Source organism: Eptesicus fuscus, chromosome 5 (assembly GCF_027574615.1).
Source record: "Eptesicus fuscus isolate TK198812 chromosome 5, DD_ASM_mEF_20220401, whole genome shotgun sequence".
Lineage (NCBI taxonomy): Eukaryota > Metazoa > Chordata > Mammalia > Chiroptera > Vespertilionidae > Eptesicus > Eptesicus fuscus.
In genome coordinates this window covers 108,578,961-108,594,736 of record NC_072477.1, presented here as the reverse complement: position 1 = coordinate 108,594,736, position 15,776 = coordinate 108,578,961, and positions in this window count along the sequence as shown.

Sequence of the window (15,776 nt, the reverse complement as noted above, 5' to 3'; positions counted from 1 at the left end):
AGCCGCCTGCCTAGGTCCCCTATCGCGGATCCAGGTGGCGTGGGTTAGCACCCACAGCCATCTGACCAGGTCCACGATCATGGATCACGGACCAGGGCAGGCGGCATGGGTTAGCACCCGCAGCCGCCTGCCCAGGTCCCCGATCGCGGATCCAGGTGGCGTGGGTTAGCACCCACAGCCACCTGACCAGGTCCCCGATCGGGGCTTGGAGTCTTGCATAACGAAAAGAATAGTCAGCAAAAGCAGGAGACAAGGTTTCATAAGTTCTCCCCCAGGTCACCACTGTTCTCTTATACATTTTAATTATCTCAGACTTTGCATGATGGGATTTGATTTGAATTATGCCTGATAGAGATTACATGGCATGAATTGTAGGCTCATTCTTTCTTTTTGTGGTTGCCTGACTGAGAAAGGCCTTGGAATGAGAGAAGGCACTTTTATTTTCCTTTTTCATTCTTTAGAGGCTGAGGAATTACAGTTATATGAAGAACTTAGTGAGAGAATGAAAATCTCATGCTGTATTTTTCTGTAAGTTTTATCATGTGGACTATCAAAAACTTGGTGGGATCCTTTTCAAGAGGTGTTACAAAAATTATGTTGGAATTAACATTTAAGAGTAAAAGGAGAGAAGTGAGTGGTGGGTAAAGGAAAGAACTTTGTCCTAGAAACCAAATAGAAGCCACATAAACCTTCAGATTCTTACTCATTGTGCTTTGGAGGTATTAAAGGATAATTTTTAAAAAAGTTAAAATCATGACTTATAATCTGTATAGATAAAAGGCTAAGTGACAGACATTTGTCCATCCGTCCGACCAACTGGTACATATGATGCACTGGAAATATAAAAATAAACTTTGACTCGCACACGTGCCATACATATAAAGCTCTCGCTGGCGCTAATTTGAATGTTGCATTTGGTGGGAAAGTTCTTTTCAGAGGGGATTTTTGTGTTGCCATGCTATACGATTGGCCATGGTACAAATAAGTTTTAAAGTACTGTAGTGTTTGGGGATGTTTCAGACAGTTGTCTCTTAAAACAAATATGAGATCAGAGGATTCTGCTTATAGTGAATGGTTAGTAAAACTTGGAGATGGCAAACTTGATAGCAGTTTTCATTTAGGAATGGATATTATTGAAATTCCCCATGAAATGATTTTTAATGGATCTATTATTTAAGCCATCTTTGGAAATAGTATATCTATAGATAATATTAAACATATATCTAAACATGCAATTCTTTGTTCAAAAAATGAGCACGTTCAAAAATTAAATGAAGAAATTTTGGATATACTTGATGGAGAGTTTCACGCCTATTTGAGTGATGATTCCATTGACTCAACAGATGATGCTGAAAAGGAAAATTTTCCTATTGAATTTCTTAATAGTATTACTCCTTCTGGAATGCCGTGTCATAAATTAAAATTGAAAGTGGGTGCAATCATCATGCTATTGAGAAATCTTAATAGTAAATGGGGTCTTTGTAATGGTACCAGATTTATTATCAAAAGATTGCAACCTAACATTATCAAAGCTGAAATATTAACAGGATCTGCAGAGGGAGATATTGTTCTGATTCCAAGAATTGATTTGTCCCCATTTGACAGTGGCCACCCATTTAAATTAATTCGAAGATATTTTCCTGTTATGCCAGCATTTGTGATGACTATTAATAAATCACAAGGACAAACTCTAGACAGAGTAGGAATATTCCTACCTGAACCCATTTTTGGACATGGTTATATGTTGCTTTCTCTCTCGCTTTTTTAAAAAAAATATTTTATTGATTTTTTTTTTACAGAGAAGAAGGGAGAGGGATAGATAGTTAGGAACATCGATGAGAGAGAAATATCGATCAGCTGCCTCCTGCACACCTCCTACGGGGGATGTGCCCGCAACCAAGGTACATGCCCTTGACCGGAATCGAATCTGGAATCTTTCAGTCCACAGGGCGACGCTCTATCCACTGAGCCAAACCAGTTACGGCTGTTGCTTTCTCTTGAGTTCAAAGAGCATGTTACGTTAAAGTTAAAGCAGTAAATACTTTATCTCAAGGGAAATTAGTCAAGCACTCTGAAAGTGTTTTTACTCTTAATGTAGTATTCAGGAAGATATTAGAATAAGTTTAATCACTTTATCAATCATTATTTGCATCAATGTTGTTTTTATATTACGAGTTTGTTTTTGTTATATCAGTTTGTTATTGTTATATCATTTTGTTGTTTACTTATTAATAAATTTATGTATTATTTTCATATACATTGTACTCATTTCCTTTTATCTCTCACACTTTTATTATAGAGAAAGGGCAAATAGCAATATTAAAATATTTCATCTAATTAATTCCCTTTCAATGTGCACGAATTTCGTGCACCGGGCTACTAGTGAAAATATAAAATGTAAAGGTTAGCCAAGACACTCTTATAAAAGGATAAGATAGGAGAACTTCTAGCACCTATAAAAATTTACCATGAAGTTACAGCAATTTAGGACAATTTAGTATTGTTGTAAAAATTAAACCAGTAGAGGACCCAGAAATAGATTGTACATAAATAGATACTTGATATATGACAAAAATAACATTGCAGAGCACTGGAAAAAAGTAGTCCTTCCTATAAGAGGTGATCATACAATCATGTACCCTCTCCTGCTGGCCATCTGTGGCAGCCATCTTGTGTCCACATGGGGGCAGTCATCTTTGATCACATGGGGTGCTAGGAGCTGGGACTGAAGAGTTGACCTGCTTCTCTTTAGGACTGAGTTCCTCTTATTTCCCTGCTCTACTCCACATTCACTAGATGGCCCTTCTGGGCCTAAAAGCCCTGGATGGTGTGATCAGCTCTTGTGATTTGTATGTTTTATTACCTCTCAGTCAAGAAGAGAACTACTAAAAGATACAGAGTATAAGCTCTTAGAGGGCAGGGCACATATCAATCTTGTCCACTAGGCAGTATATTCTCAGTGACTGGCACAGGGCCTGACTCAAAGAAAGAGTTCAAGCAATACTGATTGGTCATTTGCTGAATGAAGGTTGAAGGCTCATGTATTGAATGACCAGCCTAGGAGGGCTGTAGGGTGAAATAGAGCTGAGAGTTAGATGGGATGAGTGGAGCTGAATAAAGGTCCCATTCTTCACCCAAGTCACCAATGCTTGGGAAGGGAGAGATCAAGGGCTATCTGGTCTAAAAAATCACATTTAAAAAAATCCTCATCTGAGGACATGCTGAGAGAGAAAGAGAGAGAGAGAGAGAGAGAGAGAGAGAGAGAGAGATCTGTTGCTTTCAGCATGTGCCCTGACCAGGGATCAAATCAGCAATATTCAGTGCGCAGGAAAACACTCAACTAACTGAGCCACACCTGCTGGGCCTAAACAAAATCACATTTTAACTAAGTCTTGAACAATAAACAGGAACTGATAAGTAGAAAAAGTGGAGATATCACAGCATGGGCAATGGCAGTGATATAGGGAAACTCTGACCTATTTTGGGGAACAGTGATCATTTTGACCTTAGAAAGTCATTTATGTGGAGTGCATCAGTTAGAGTTCCGCCAATGTGTCTCTCTGGCCTTTCTGATATGGACCTTGCCCACTGCACTCCCTCATCACAGCAGAGGCTCCTGCAAGGGAATGTCACACCTCCTCCATGGGGCCCAGCCCAGAGCACTGCACTTAATGGCTTTGCTGAATGCCCCTCAGGCTCTCTGTCAGCAGTGTTCCTCTCCATGACCATCTGTGTTCTAGATGGCTATTCTCCAAGACATCCTGGTTGCATTTTTTGACAAGTTGAAGTACACTGTTCCATCCTGCCTGTCCCATAGGTCCCAACCCTTCTGCATTTTGTCTCCCTGGTCTCCCATATTTTCAGCAACCAATGTAATTAATGTACTATCTAATTTGTTTTTCTGGAACTGTGATTATGCTCAAGATATCTGAAAGCTTTTTACAGTAATTACTGACAAAAGGCTTGGAGAGTATGACCTGTGGAATGAGCTGTAGTCTGGCCTTTGGACACTTAGATATTAAAAATCTCTCCAACTGTGCCTGCCTTCATTTGCATTTCCAAATTTTCAGGATAGAGGGCCTTTTAGTTGATTGAATAATGGGTCAATAACATCCACTCTCTAAGTCCAGATTGTGTCTTTGTGAAAGTGCACACTTAATAGTCTCTATCTGGATCATTCCACTTGCATTTTCAGGCTGCCATGAGGGCTACTTTGAAGAAGTGGCTGTCCTCTGTGAGGGTAGAAACCCTACGCAAGAGGGAGAGAAGCAGGTCCAGGAACACTCAGAGGCTATCTGGTTCTGTGTATTGCCATAACTTAAGACTCGGGGACCTGCTCTGTATTATTGACCACTATAGATCCTGTGCCTAGAACAACGGCTGTCACTGTTCACGGTGCTGGCCCTTAATTCTCAAAAACTAATTCTTGAACAAACAAATGAATGAAAGAATGAAGTTGTCAGCTATGTTGTCATGCTGACCACCCAATGGCATAGTCAGGATGGTCACTTGGATATAGTTTTAATCCCATATTTCAGAACATGAGAAGGTTCTAGACATAGGAGAAGCCAGGTTTGAGTAGCTTCCATATGTCTCCAAACATATCTATAATAATAAAAGTGTAATATGCAAATAAACCAAACGACCTAACAGCAGAATGACTGTCCAGGTCTGGATGACCTTCCAGACGACCACACTATGACACCCACTGGCACCAGGCCAGCCAAGGCGGGTGTGATTCAATTGGTCAGGGGCCCGGCCATGGCCCCATGAATGCCCTGCAGAGGGAGGCCCAGGCTATCCTGTGGCAGTGCTGAGGCGGGTGGACGGAGCCTCCCTCTATGGGGGCGATCCATCACAGAGCCCTGGCTGGGTGGGCAGAGCCTACCTCTTTGGGGCAATCAATCGTGGGGCTCCCAGACTGTGAGAGGGCACAGGCTGGGCTGAAGGGCCTCCCCCCACACCCCAGTGCATGAATTTCGTGCACTGGGCCTCTAGTGCTCTCATAATGAGCCTTCTGTTGTGCCTGGAAAGGCCATCTCTCAACAAATTCTTGCCTTACCAATAGCCATCTCATTTCTACACCAGTTATTCCATATGTCAAGACTTTTTACATGAAATCCTCTCCTAAAACAATTCTAGCTCATCTAAAATATACTTCCCTCCTCAAGCTATGCAATCTATTTGCTTAACTCTAATATTTTTAACTCTAATATTTTTAACTCTGATAATTTTAACTCTAATAATGATTCGTGACTGCAGAGAAAGGCTCTGTGTTGTGCAGGAAAAGGGCATGTGCACTACAAACACTGAGACATAAAAGATAACAAATATTATTTTTAGAAATTATGTTCGAGCTTATAAGAAAGAAAAGGGAATCTTTTATTAGATAGTAGGGGAATTAAAATAAAAACCACAATGACGTCCTATTTCACTCCCACTAGGATAAGTATAATAAAACAACAAACAGAAAATGCAAGTGTTGGTGAGGATGTGGAGAAACTGAGTGGTAAGAATATAAAATGGTGTAGCTACTGTTGAAAAGTTTGGCAGTTCCCCAAAAAGTTAAACATAGAATTATTATGACCTGGCAATTGCACCTAAGAGAATTGAAAAATACATGTTGAAAAAAACCTTGTACACAAATGTTCATAAAAGCATTGCTCATAATCACCAAAATAATATAAACAACCTAAATGTTCATCAACTCATGAGTGGATGAACAAAAGGTGTTATAGTCATGCAATGGAATATTAATACACTTAGGTCACTTTTCCTTTCATAAAAATTGATAACCAGGTGTATTGCATAGAGCTCTGTCTTCTAGGAGGTTTTATGGCCTTGAGTCAGCAGTCCATTTAGATTCACAGCAACAAATTGAGACATTTCATTCATGAACCAGATCCATTTTTTTCCTGCCTATATTAGATGATCTTACAGAACTCTGCATGAGGTGTTAGGTCTGAGCTGAGGGAGAGGTATTGGTACAACAGAGGGAGGTGGCATGGAGATTTGGAACACTTAATAGTGTAAATTATTGAACCCTTCAGTTCTGTTTGAGTGCAATTCCACCATACGGTTGATTGCTGCTGTGCCTCTCAAGTTTATGACTTGGATACGACAAGATCTGATTTATGAACGTCAGATCCAGTTACACAGTCACCTGATGCTCCCTGGTCATACATTCAGTCCCTGCCAGGGATCAATGACATGCTAAGAGCTGTTGTTTGAATGATGGCTATCTCTCTGCTGCAGACAGCATAGCCTTTCTCCAGAACCTTAATGGTTTGTGCTGCTACTCTCCTAACAGAAATTGCCAGAGACACCACCTCACATAGTACCCTTATCTACCCCAGATACCTCTACCTTCAATTGACTCTGCTGTGTTACATAACTCCAGGGGCTTTTGCTGCAGCCTGGACCTGCTGAAGAGCACTGTCTTACTCTAGGCCCCACTCAAAACCAGCAGCCTCTGATAAATGGGATGGAACAATACTCCCACACATGGAATATTAATACACTTAGGTCATTTTTCCTTTCATAAAAATTGATAACTAGGTGTATTGCATAGAGCTCTGTCTTCTAGGAGGTTTCTGAAAATTTCAAAAAGTCCCTCCAAGCACTGTGTTCTCTTTTTAATATCAGGGGGTATGAGAGGCAAGAGTTCCTCCTTTACTTTGGGAGGACATTTCAACATTCCTTAGACTATTGGACTTCACAGATGTGTTATCCCTAAACTAGTGACCTGGTACACGGATTCGTGCACATTAAAAGGAAATCTGGTGCTAGTGAACCAGATTTGGGACCGATAAGGCCCCAGCAGCAACCTAACCTACCAGTCGGAGCATCTGCCACCTGGTAGTCATTGTGCATCATAGCTACCGGTCGAACAGTCGAATGGTCGAATGGTCACTTAGGCTTTTATATATATAGATTTTTGTAGGATTTATCTCCCAACCTCTGGCACTCAGGTGTCTTACAAGAGTTCTGATTAATGTGGTTTCAGCAATATAGTGGGCCAGCATGAAGTTTTGTATAAAGCCAAGATGATCAAGGTTCCTCTGGACTACCCTGTGAAAGAGAATAGGAAAGCTAATCTAGTTCTGTGACAAGACCGTGAGAGTATACTGCTCTCTGTCCTAAATAAATACAAACTGCTGTTGATACCCTTTCCTGATGGAGATGAAAAATAACACATTCACCAGCTCAATAGATGCATGCCAACTGCCATAGACTGTGTGGTCTTTCAGTAAAGATATTGTATCTGGCACAATAGCCAAGATTGAACCCACCACTTGTTTAAGTTTGTGGTAACTCACCATCACTTGCTTTGGCCCATTTGATTTTGAGGTCCTTTAGAGTGGCACTAATCTCTGCTAGTCCACCCAGGATGGAGTATTACTTATAACTTACTCTCTTGGTTGGGCAGCAGTAGTTAAGGAGCTTCTCTTTGACCTTTCATACATAATAACTCTTAGGGATCTAGCGGCTAAGTGTAAAATCCGTCTCAATTATGTATTCAGAGACCAAAAAAATGGAATTGAACCAGGGCTCCATTGAACACCTGACCTCCATCTAAGCCATCCTTAAGCATGGGGACCATGATGGCATATTTGGGTTCATATGCTATCAGTGTCAGCTCAGATCTTATATCTTCTAGTAACAGCCTTCAAAGATCTGAATATTCCTTTGCATTCAGTGTACAATTACTGTGATAAATGTCTGCAGATCCCTTTGGAGGAAGGATTGGGAGTATATCTGCTACATACCCTTGATGTGACATTGCAGGGTTCCTCAAGGTGATCTACCCCCTTTGTATCAAATGATCTAAAAAGTGGCTCAGGTTTGGAAAACAGGTGAGAAATTATGGTATTTTCCCTTTGCAATCAACCTTCTGCTTATCTTTTCTGGATCTATTTTAATCATGGTAGCTAAGCAACATCTTCATTGGTTGTCCATTTATCTCACCATAGAAACATTGTCTATTAGACATTGCCCTGATTCCCATGGATCAAGGCCCTTGATTTCCATCTGGCCTTGCTGTTGATTATGGTAATTATACCCACATTGCCTCTAAAAGTTAAGTACTGTCTCCTGGCCTCTCTATTCCATAATTCTATCATTTTATTGACACTAGGGACCCCAGTTCATCAGCAGTATCTCTTACCATCCATCAACCCTGACCTACAGAAGACATATATCACCAACCCTTCTCACTAGCATATTCCTCGTTACTTTCATGAAAGAAGTGTCTGCTGGGCCTTCCCAGAGAGCATAGTCAACTGGAGAGCTCTCTGGTATTTCATAATAAATCCATTCTAAAGTGCTTTTCTCTCTGAGGTTTTTTTACTTTCTCCTTAATAGTCTACTAAGGTATCTTCACCATTTTTCCTATAAACCATCGTTGGTTCCAAGCTTCAAGGAGCCACAGCATATTAGGACCAGCTCTCCGCATTCTTCACCATTTTTCCTATAAACCATCATTGGTTCCAAGCTTCAAGGAGCCACAGCTTATTAGGACCAGCTCTCCGCATTCTTGCCAGGATATTAAATTTGAAGTCATTAAATCTTCCATTCCAAACTCTTTTGTCCAGATATCTTGAGATCCAGCCCCACATATTCCCCCCCCCACACACACACACACACATATTTGCCATGTCCTACAGATCCTTTGGGGATAATCCCTTTTATTCCATAGCAATAATAATACTTTCCCACTGAAGCTATGCTGAGGCCTGACCCCAGTTATTAGCCTAGGGGAGGCAATGGGAGGCTCTACTCCTAGTAAGTATTGGTAGTATGTGGGGGGCACCCCTGCTGGCTCAGAGGATTCCTGGTTCTCAAAGGCATCCACTCAAATATCTCTGCATGTATCAGGGTCCTAATCTCATCTTACCAGGGTGCTGTAATAAAATCTTGGCCTAATTTTCAGCACAATCTGTCTTTTATCTGAAGGGTTGTGTTAAACATTGCCATGCTGGCCCTATAGCCTTCTCAATGTATCTTGATTTGATAGTAGGCTTGCTCTTTTTCCCTTCTAGGTTTCTATGGTGGTTAACAGTAGCCAAACAACTTTGTTTTCAGTTGCAAGAAATAGAAAACCCAATTTAAACTGTCTTGAAAAATAAAGGGGATTTATTGGATCACATAAGTAAAAAAGTCATAGGTGGTGTGAAGGCTGATTTGGTTCAGAGGGACCATGTTCCTTCCTCTCTCTGCTCTGCCTTCCAAGATTCCAGTTTTACCTCAAGCCTGGCTTTCTTCATGATGTTAAAATGGCTACAGAAGATCCAGGCTTTGTGTCTACTAATCATGCCAAACCTGAAAGACAAGTGCTCTCCTGATGGCTCTTTCAGAATAAGAGGCAATTTCTTTCTCATATCACGTCCTAGACAACTGACACTTGAGTCTCCTTGGGCATATTGTGTCACATCTCCATCTTGGAATCACTATTCTGATTATCTTGGAATAAGCAGGACCCACCATGGGCTACAGTGGGGAGAGTAGATGCCTGAAAAAAATGCCTGGGTATTGCTATAATGCTGGCTAGGCAGCTAACAAATAATGTATTTAAATATATTCCTAATTTTTATGATAAATTTGTGTTTCTTTGGGAAGTTTAGAAACCATAAATGTAAATGTATAAATGAATATATTATACACTATTGTATACATGTAGCCAAGTGCATGAATTCGTGCACATTGAAAGGAAATTAATTAGAATTTCTGGGGCGACACTGTGGCTCAAAGGCTGAAGGCCGTCTGCAGAGTGAGTGGGTTGGGGGGGGGGTGGGGAAGAAAAAGAAAGAAAACTCATGCTCAGGGCTCTCAGCGCTGGCTCTGTGCAGAGACTAATGCAGGCGGTCCAGGGTGGTGGCCTGTGGGGCAGGACTGGGAGAGATGGTCCTGACAAGCCCCGGACCCAACCTCCTATGGTCCCCACCCTGCTGGCCGCCCTTGGGGCAGTGTGGTGGCTGGAAGGGTGTCTGCAGAGTGAGCGGGGTTTCTTCAGCAGGTGAGGTCCCTCAGCCTGGCCTGTGGGGATCAGGCCAAAACCGACTCCTGGAAGGATCCCGGAGTGTGAGAGGGCACTCTGCAAAGTTGCTGTCATACAGTGTGTGAAACGCAAACACAAGTGTGCAGTAAACCAGATTCAGGGCTGACAATGCCCCAGGAACAACATAACTCATGGCCGAAGGTACAATCACGCAGCCCCGCGAGGAATTGGGCTCCCTCTTCTCTGGTTCTGGGGTACATCACCTGAGAACTGTCACCACAGCTGGGCAGCTCCTGTATTGAGCCTGGCCTGCACCCTCTCACAATCCAGGACACCTCAGGGGATGTCTGAGAGCCATTTTGAGTCTGATCCTGCAGGCCAGGTTGAGGGACCCCATTGGTTCACAAATCGTGCACCGGGCCTATAGTCTATAAATAAGAAATGCAAGAATTGCCTTGAAAAATGTTTATGAATATTTACCGGTAGTGGTAGTTAAAATTAAGTGTCCAACTCAGTGCTTGGCACACAGTAGGGAGATAATTAATAACTATCTCATTACCATCTCAAGAAACTAGTTAAAAAACCTCAGACAACCCAGGGGCTTACAAATGTCCTTGTAGGAAGATTAGCTTTCTGATTTCTGAAGCAAGGAAACTCAGCCACTGGCCTTTCCATAACTTCACCCCCATTTGTGGGCTTGAACTATCCATTCATCTATGCTGTCCCTGTCTCTATAAACATAAATATAATCACTAGTGCTGGAAACAGCTCTTCCTGATCTAGAATTTCTAACAACTCAACTTCCACAAGCTATTCATGAGTTATTTCAAGGGACATTTTACTGTCAATCGCTTACGCATACAGTGGACTGCCCAGGCCTGCTCTACATCCAGGATCATGAGAAGAGCAGGGACAAAAGTTGCTTCTTGGAAATTAGCACACTAGTTCATGACTCATAAAAAGAAGCTGAGAAAAGGACTGTGGTACTAAACAAGAAAAGGGAACTATTTTTATCCAGAACTCCCTGTATATCAGGCATTGTGCTGCCTTACAGAATCCTCCAAAGAACCCTAAGAAACAGGTAATGGATTCCCATCTTACAGGTGAAGAAACTGAAGCTCAAAAACTTGCCCCATCGGGCAAGGGGAGGATCTGAATTTCAAACCTAGGGCTCTTTGATGACCAAGTTCTTCTCTTATTTCTCAGAGGTAGTGGTGTTGGTATTTGGGGCAAGATATTTTTTATTGCTTGATGTTTAACAATTTATTTGGGCATTAAAAGTCAGTGGCAGGTCCAGATCATGAAACAATTGAAATTGCACATGTTTAAGCCTCTCCTGTGGAGGTGGGATACTGTAGGCTGAGAGCCACTTAGAAAGCTAGATCTATTATAAATCTATCTATAATATATAACTCAAACAATATCCTATTTGAGAATGGGATTCTCACCAAGGGGAAGAGGAGAAAGGAAGTCTTGCAGACATGGCCATGATGTTCTCACCAGGTGGGGAAATACATTTGTGAAACTGAGTTGTGTGTTCATAATGTTCCTCTATTCATAGTGTGTGCATGCAAACATATGTGCACTTGAATTAGGTATACACAGGTCCCAGTCACCTGGGCCCCCTCTTCTCTTCCTCCACATTCAGACAAGTACCCCTCCTAAGTACATCTAACATGCATCCCACTACAGGCTTCCCATCATACCTCTTCATCTTTCCCAGAAAAATGGCAGCGGTCCTGCCTCTAGTCCCAGATCCCACCAATTCATCCTGCTCTCCACTATCAACGCAACTTTGTAAAAGATAAAGCAGACCACATCACCTCTAACTTAGAACCCCATAATTGCCATTGCCTATAGCAGTCTTAGGAGCAGACCCTGAACCTAACTGAAATGTTCAAATAGAATGCAGTATGTAAAATGAAAATTGCTCTGTGGATTTATGGGGACTCCTAGGCCAGGTTTACCAGGACTTTCATGATCTGTCCCCTGCCTACTCTCCAGCAACATCTTTTAACTGTTTAGAATCAATGGGGCTTGAAGGCTAAGTTCAAGGACTCTAGAACCAATCTGCCTGCATTCCAATCCTTGCCACCTCCTAACTGTACAAAATTGGGCACATTGTTTCACCACTCTGTATTTGGGTTTCCTTATTGATAAAATGGGGCTAATAGTAATTCTTGGGACTTCTTTAAAGGACTAGATTAGTTTATATTTGTGGAGCACTTAAAACAGTTCCTGCCACCTAGTAAGTGCTCAGTAAATGTTAACTATAAACATTTTTTTCTTAAATGATTTTAGAGAGAGGAAGGGAGAGAGAGAAACATTGATGTGAGAGAGAAACATCAACTTTTTGTCTCCCAAATGTGCCCCAACCAGGGATCAAATCCACAACCTGGGTATGTGCCCTGACTGGGAATCAAACCTGCCACCTTTTAGTGTATAGGATGATGGAAGGAGAGGAGTGCCCCTGTCCTCCACTTCAAGCTATGGATACCACACCCAACTGAGTCTGTTTAAATCATCCTGGCCAGGACCTGGATACCCCTACAGAGCCCAATTCCATAAAGGAAGGGAGAGCAGCTCAGAACAGATACATTCAATGTGTGAGACCCAAGGCAGACCCAGCCTCTGGGCTATGGAGGCCCTGCCTGGCAGACTATTTAGGGCTTGACCCTGTTGACCTCAATCAGGTTGCCCAGGACCAGGCAGGAACAGTGATACACATTGGCTTGCACCAGACAACCTCCCAGGAGGCCCAGGACCAATACAGTAGTGGGCCAGATTCAACAACATTGGAGCAAAATCCAACAAGCTCCACAAACAGATTCAAAGGATTTTGCTTTTTTCTCTTTCTTCTCTCTTTTTTTTTTATCTCTTATTACTCTCTATTTATTCTATTTTTTTCTCTTTATCGTTCCTTTTATATTTTAATTATTTTCTATTTCTTTTGCTGTTTTTCTTTCCCTATTCTATATTTTATTCATTATTATTACTTTAAAATTATTATTATTTCACTTATTATTTTTCTTTCCTTTTTAATTCATATTCTATTTTTGTTCTCTTCCTTCTTTTATTTTATATTATTTTCTTCTTTTTTTCTCATCTAATTATTTTTATCTTGTGTCTTTTAGGATTCTTTTTTTCTTTTTATGTTGTGGTTGTTATTTTTGCTATTGTTGTTGTTTTGGTGTGTGTTTTTTAATATTGTTTTCAGTTTGGTTTCATTTTGCCTTGTTTTGTTCTATCAGCACCTGCATAATAGTTGGCACGATTTGGTCGATGTTGAGACTCATAGTCAGCAAGCCTGAGGGCTGAGCCCACCCACAAATGAGACAAGAGTAATCAAAACCCAAATACTAAAGGAGGGCCTACATAACTCATACAAGGGACATTCCTAGAGCACCACACTCAGAAGATCAAGAAGATTAAGCCACTGGGTTTCACAAGAAGGTCACCCCACCAAGACTAGCAGGTATAGCAGTCTTATCTAATACATAGAAACAAACATAAAGAAACAGCAAAAATGGAGAAAGAAAAAACGGGCTAAAAAGAAAGAAATACACACACACACACACACACACACACACACACACACCAAAACAAAAGAAAACAGGAGGAATCTCCAGAAAAAGAGCTAGATAAAATGTAGTTAGGGAATTTATAGAAACAACGTATAAAGTAATGGCTTTTAGAATGCTCAATTGCTTGAAAGGGGACATAGAATCCATGAAAAACAACCAGTTGGAAATAAAGAATGACATACCTGAAATAAAGAATACCCTGGAAGGAATTAACCATAGGTTAGAAGAAGCAGAGGATCGAATCAGTGAATTACAAGACAAGGAGAGCCTGGCTGGCATGGTTCAGTGGTTGAGCATCAATCTATGAACCAGGAGATCACAGTTCCGTTCCCAGTCAGGGCATATGCCTGGGTTGTGGGTTTGATTCCCTATGTGGGGAATGAAGAAAACATTCAATCTATGATTCTTTCTCTCTCATCATTGATGTTTATATCTCCCCCTCCCTCTCCCTTCCTCTCTGAAATCAATAAAATATATACTTTAAAGAATAAAAAAAAGAAGACAAGGAGAAAAAACACTCAGTTGGAGCAGCAAAGAAAAAATACATAAAAAGCATGAAGACAGGAGCACACTGTAGATCCGACGACCGGTGGGCACCACTGGTGGTGTTCTCCATGGCCCGGTGCTTCGGCCGCTGCCCTGAGCAGGTTCCACCGGGAGCCCGACTCTCCTGGAGGCTCTAGGGGGAGACCCGGGAGCAGAGGAGGACCGGCGGTCGCTGCCGAAGCATGCAGAAGGGCTAAGGCAAGAGCCCCCAAGATCTCTCGCTTTTCTTGTTTGAGCTTGTTGCCATAACCCTCTAGATCAGTGATGGCGAACCTATGACACGCGTGTCAGCACTGACACGCGTAGCCATTTCTGATGACACGCGGCCTCTGAGGCGGCCGCATACTGAGGATGAAACATTTGCGAAATAATGTTTTTTCCTCAAAGTGACACACTACCCGAGTTATGTTCAGTTTTTTGGCGAAGTTTGACACATCAAGCTCAAAAGGTTGCCCATCACTGCTCTAGATAAAATGGAATGCACATAGGCATTGCAGAGGCAGCTGCTTTAAGCTGGAAAAAAAAAATGGCAGTGGAATAGACAGATGGGTCCCGAGCCTTGTCCCGAAGCAGAAAGAAGGAACAGCTGAGGGTCGCACGGGGAGTATTTGCTGGCTAGTTAAAGGACAGCTAAACTCCAGGAGAGGGTGGGGGACTGCTGGACAGGGTTCCCCTGACCGGGCAGCCCCCACTGTGGCTGAATTCCCTCTCTGAATGATCGGCTCTGACACGGAAACCGCGCCATCTTGAAGAAGAAAGTGGATCTTGTTGGAAGCTTGAAAAGTTGTAACTGCGGAGACCACCGAACAGCTGCGAGCCCCAGAACACTGGTCACCAATTGGCGCAAATATGCAGTTTCAGAAGAGATCTACACTCCACCATGGAAAGGTCAGATTTCGCCTGGGATAAGGTGAGGTCTCTGGTCCCTATGGGAGAGAGAAATGTGCGCACTGTGGGAGCTGGAGGACTGGGGTAGGTCTGTGCCTAGAAAAGTCTGTGGCTGTTGGGGTTGGAGTGAAAAGGGGTCCTCAGAGCTGCTAACAGAAGGGATCTCTAAAAAGAAACCCATATTGTTCTGATGCAAAAGAAAAGCCTAAGGATCTTAAAAGTGTGCCTGCTGCTTAGACCCAAAAGGGAAAGGGGGATGCGCAGACTTGCCTGCAGCCCCATTCTTTGCACACTTGGGCTTTTTCCTCTTCAAATCCAAGCCCAACACATAGGATTACCCAGGCGGGGACCCCTGGGAGACTGCAGGGGAAAGTTGTTTTTCTGGAACCTGGGGATCTGAGTGGGAAGTGACTTTCAGGGGATCTGAGTGGGAAGTAACTTTCAGAGAGCCGGCTTTGAGGCAGCCCACTTCCACAAACTGGTATTGAGTGCCACAGGGAAAGAAGGCTAGAGAGACCCGGAAGTCAATCCAGAAACACTTCCACCCAGGGGCTGAATCACAAATTGACTCTTGTGTAATCAAACATAAAGGAATACAAGAAATTAAGACACTGCCTGCTTAAAAATCAGGACTGGCTTACAACACTGAGGAGCAGTGGAACACAGGGAACTGCAACACTGTCCTGACTGGGAAACAGGCGTACCAAACAGAACAATAGAGGAAGTGAATGACCTTCACTACTGCACATTTTTTTTATTGT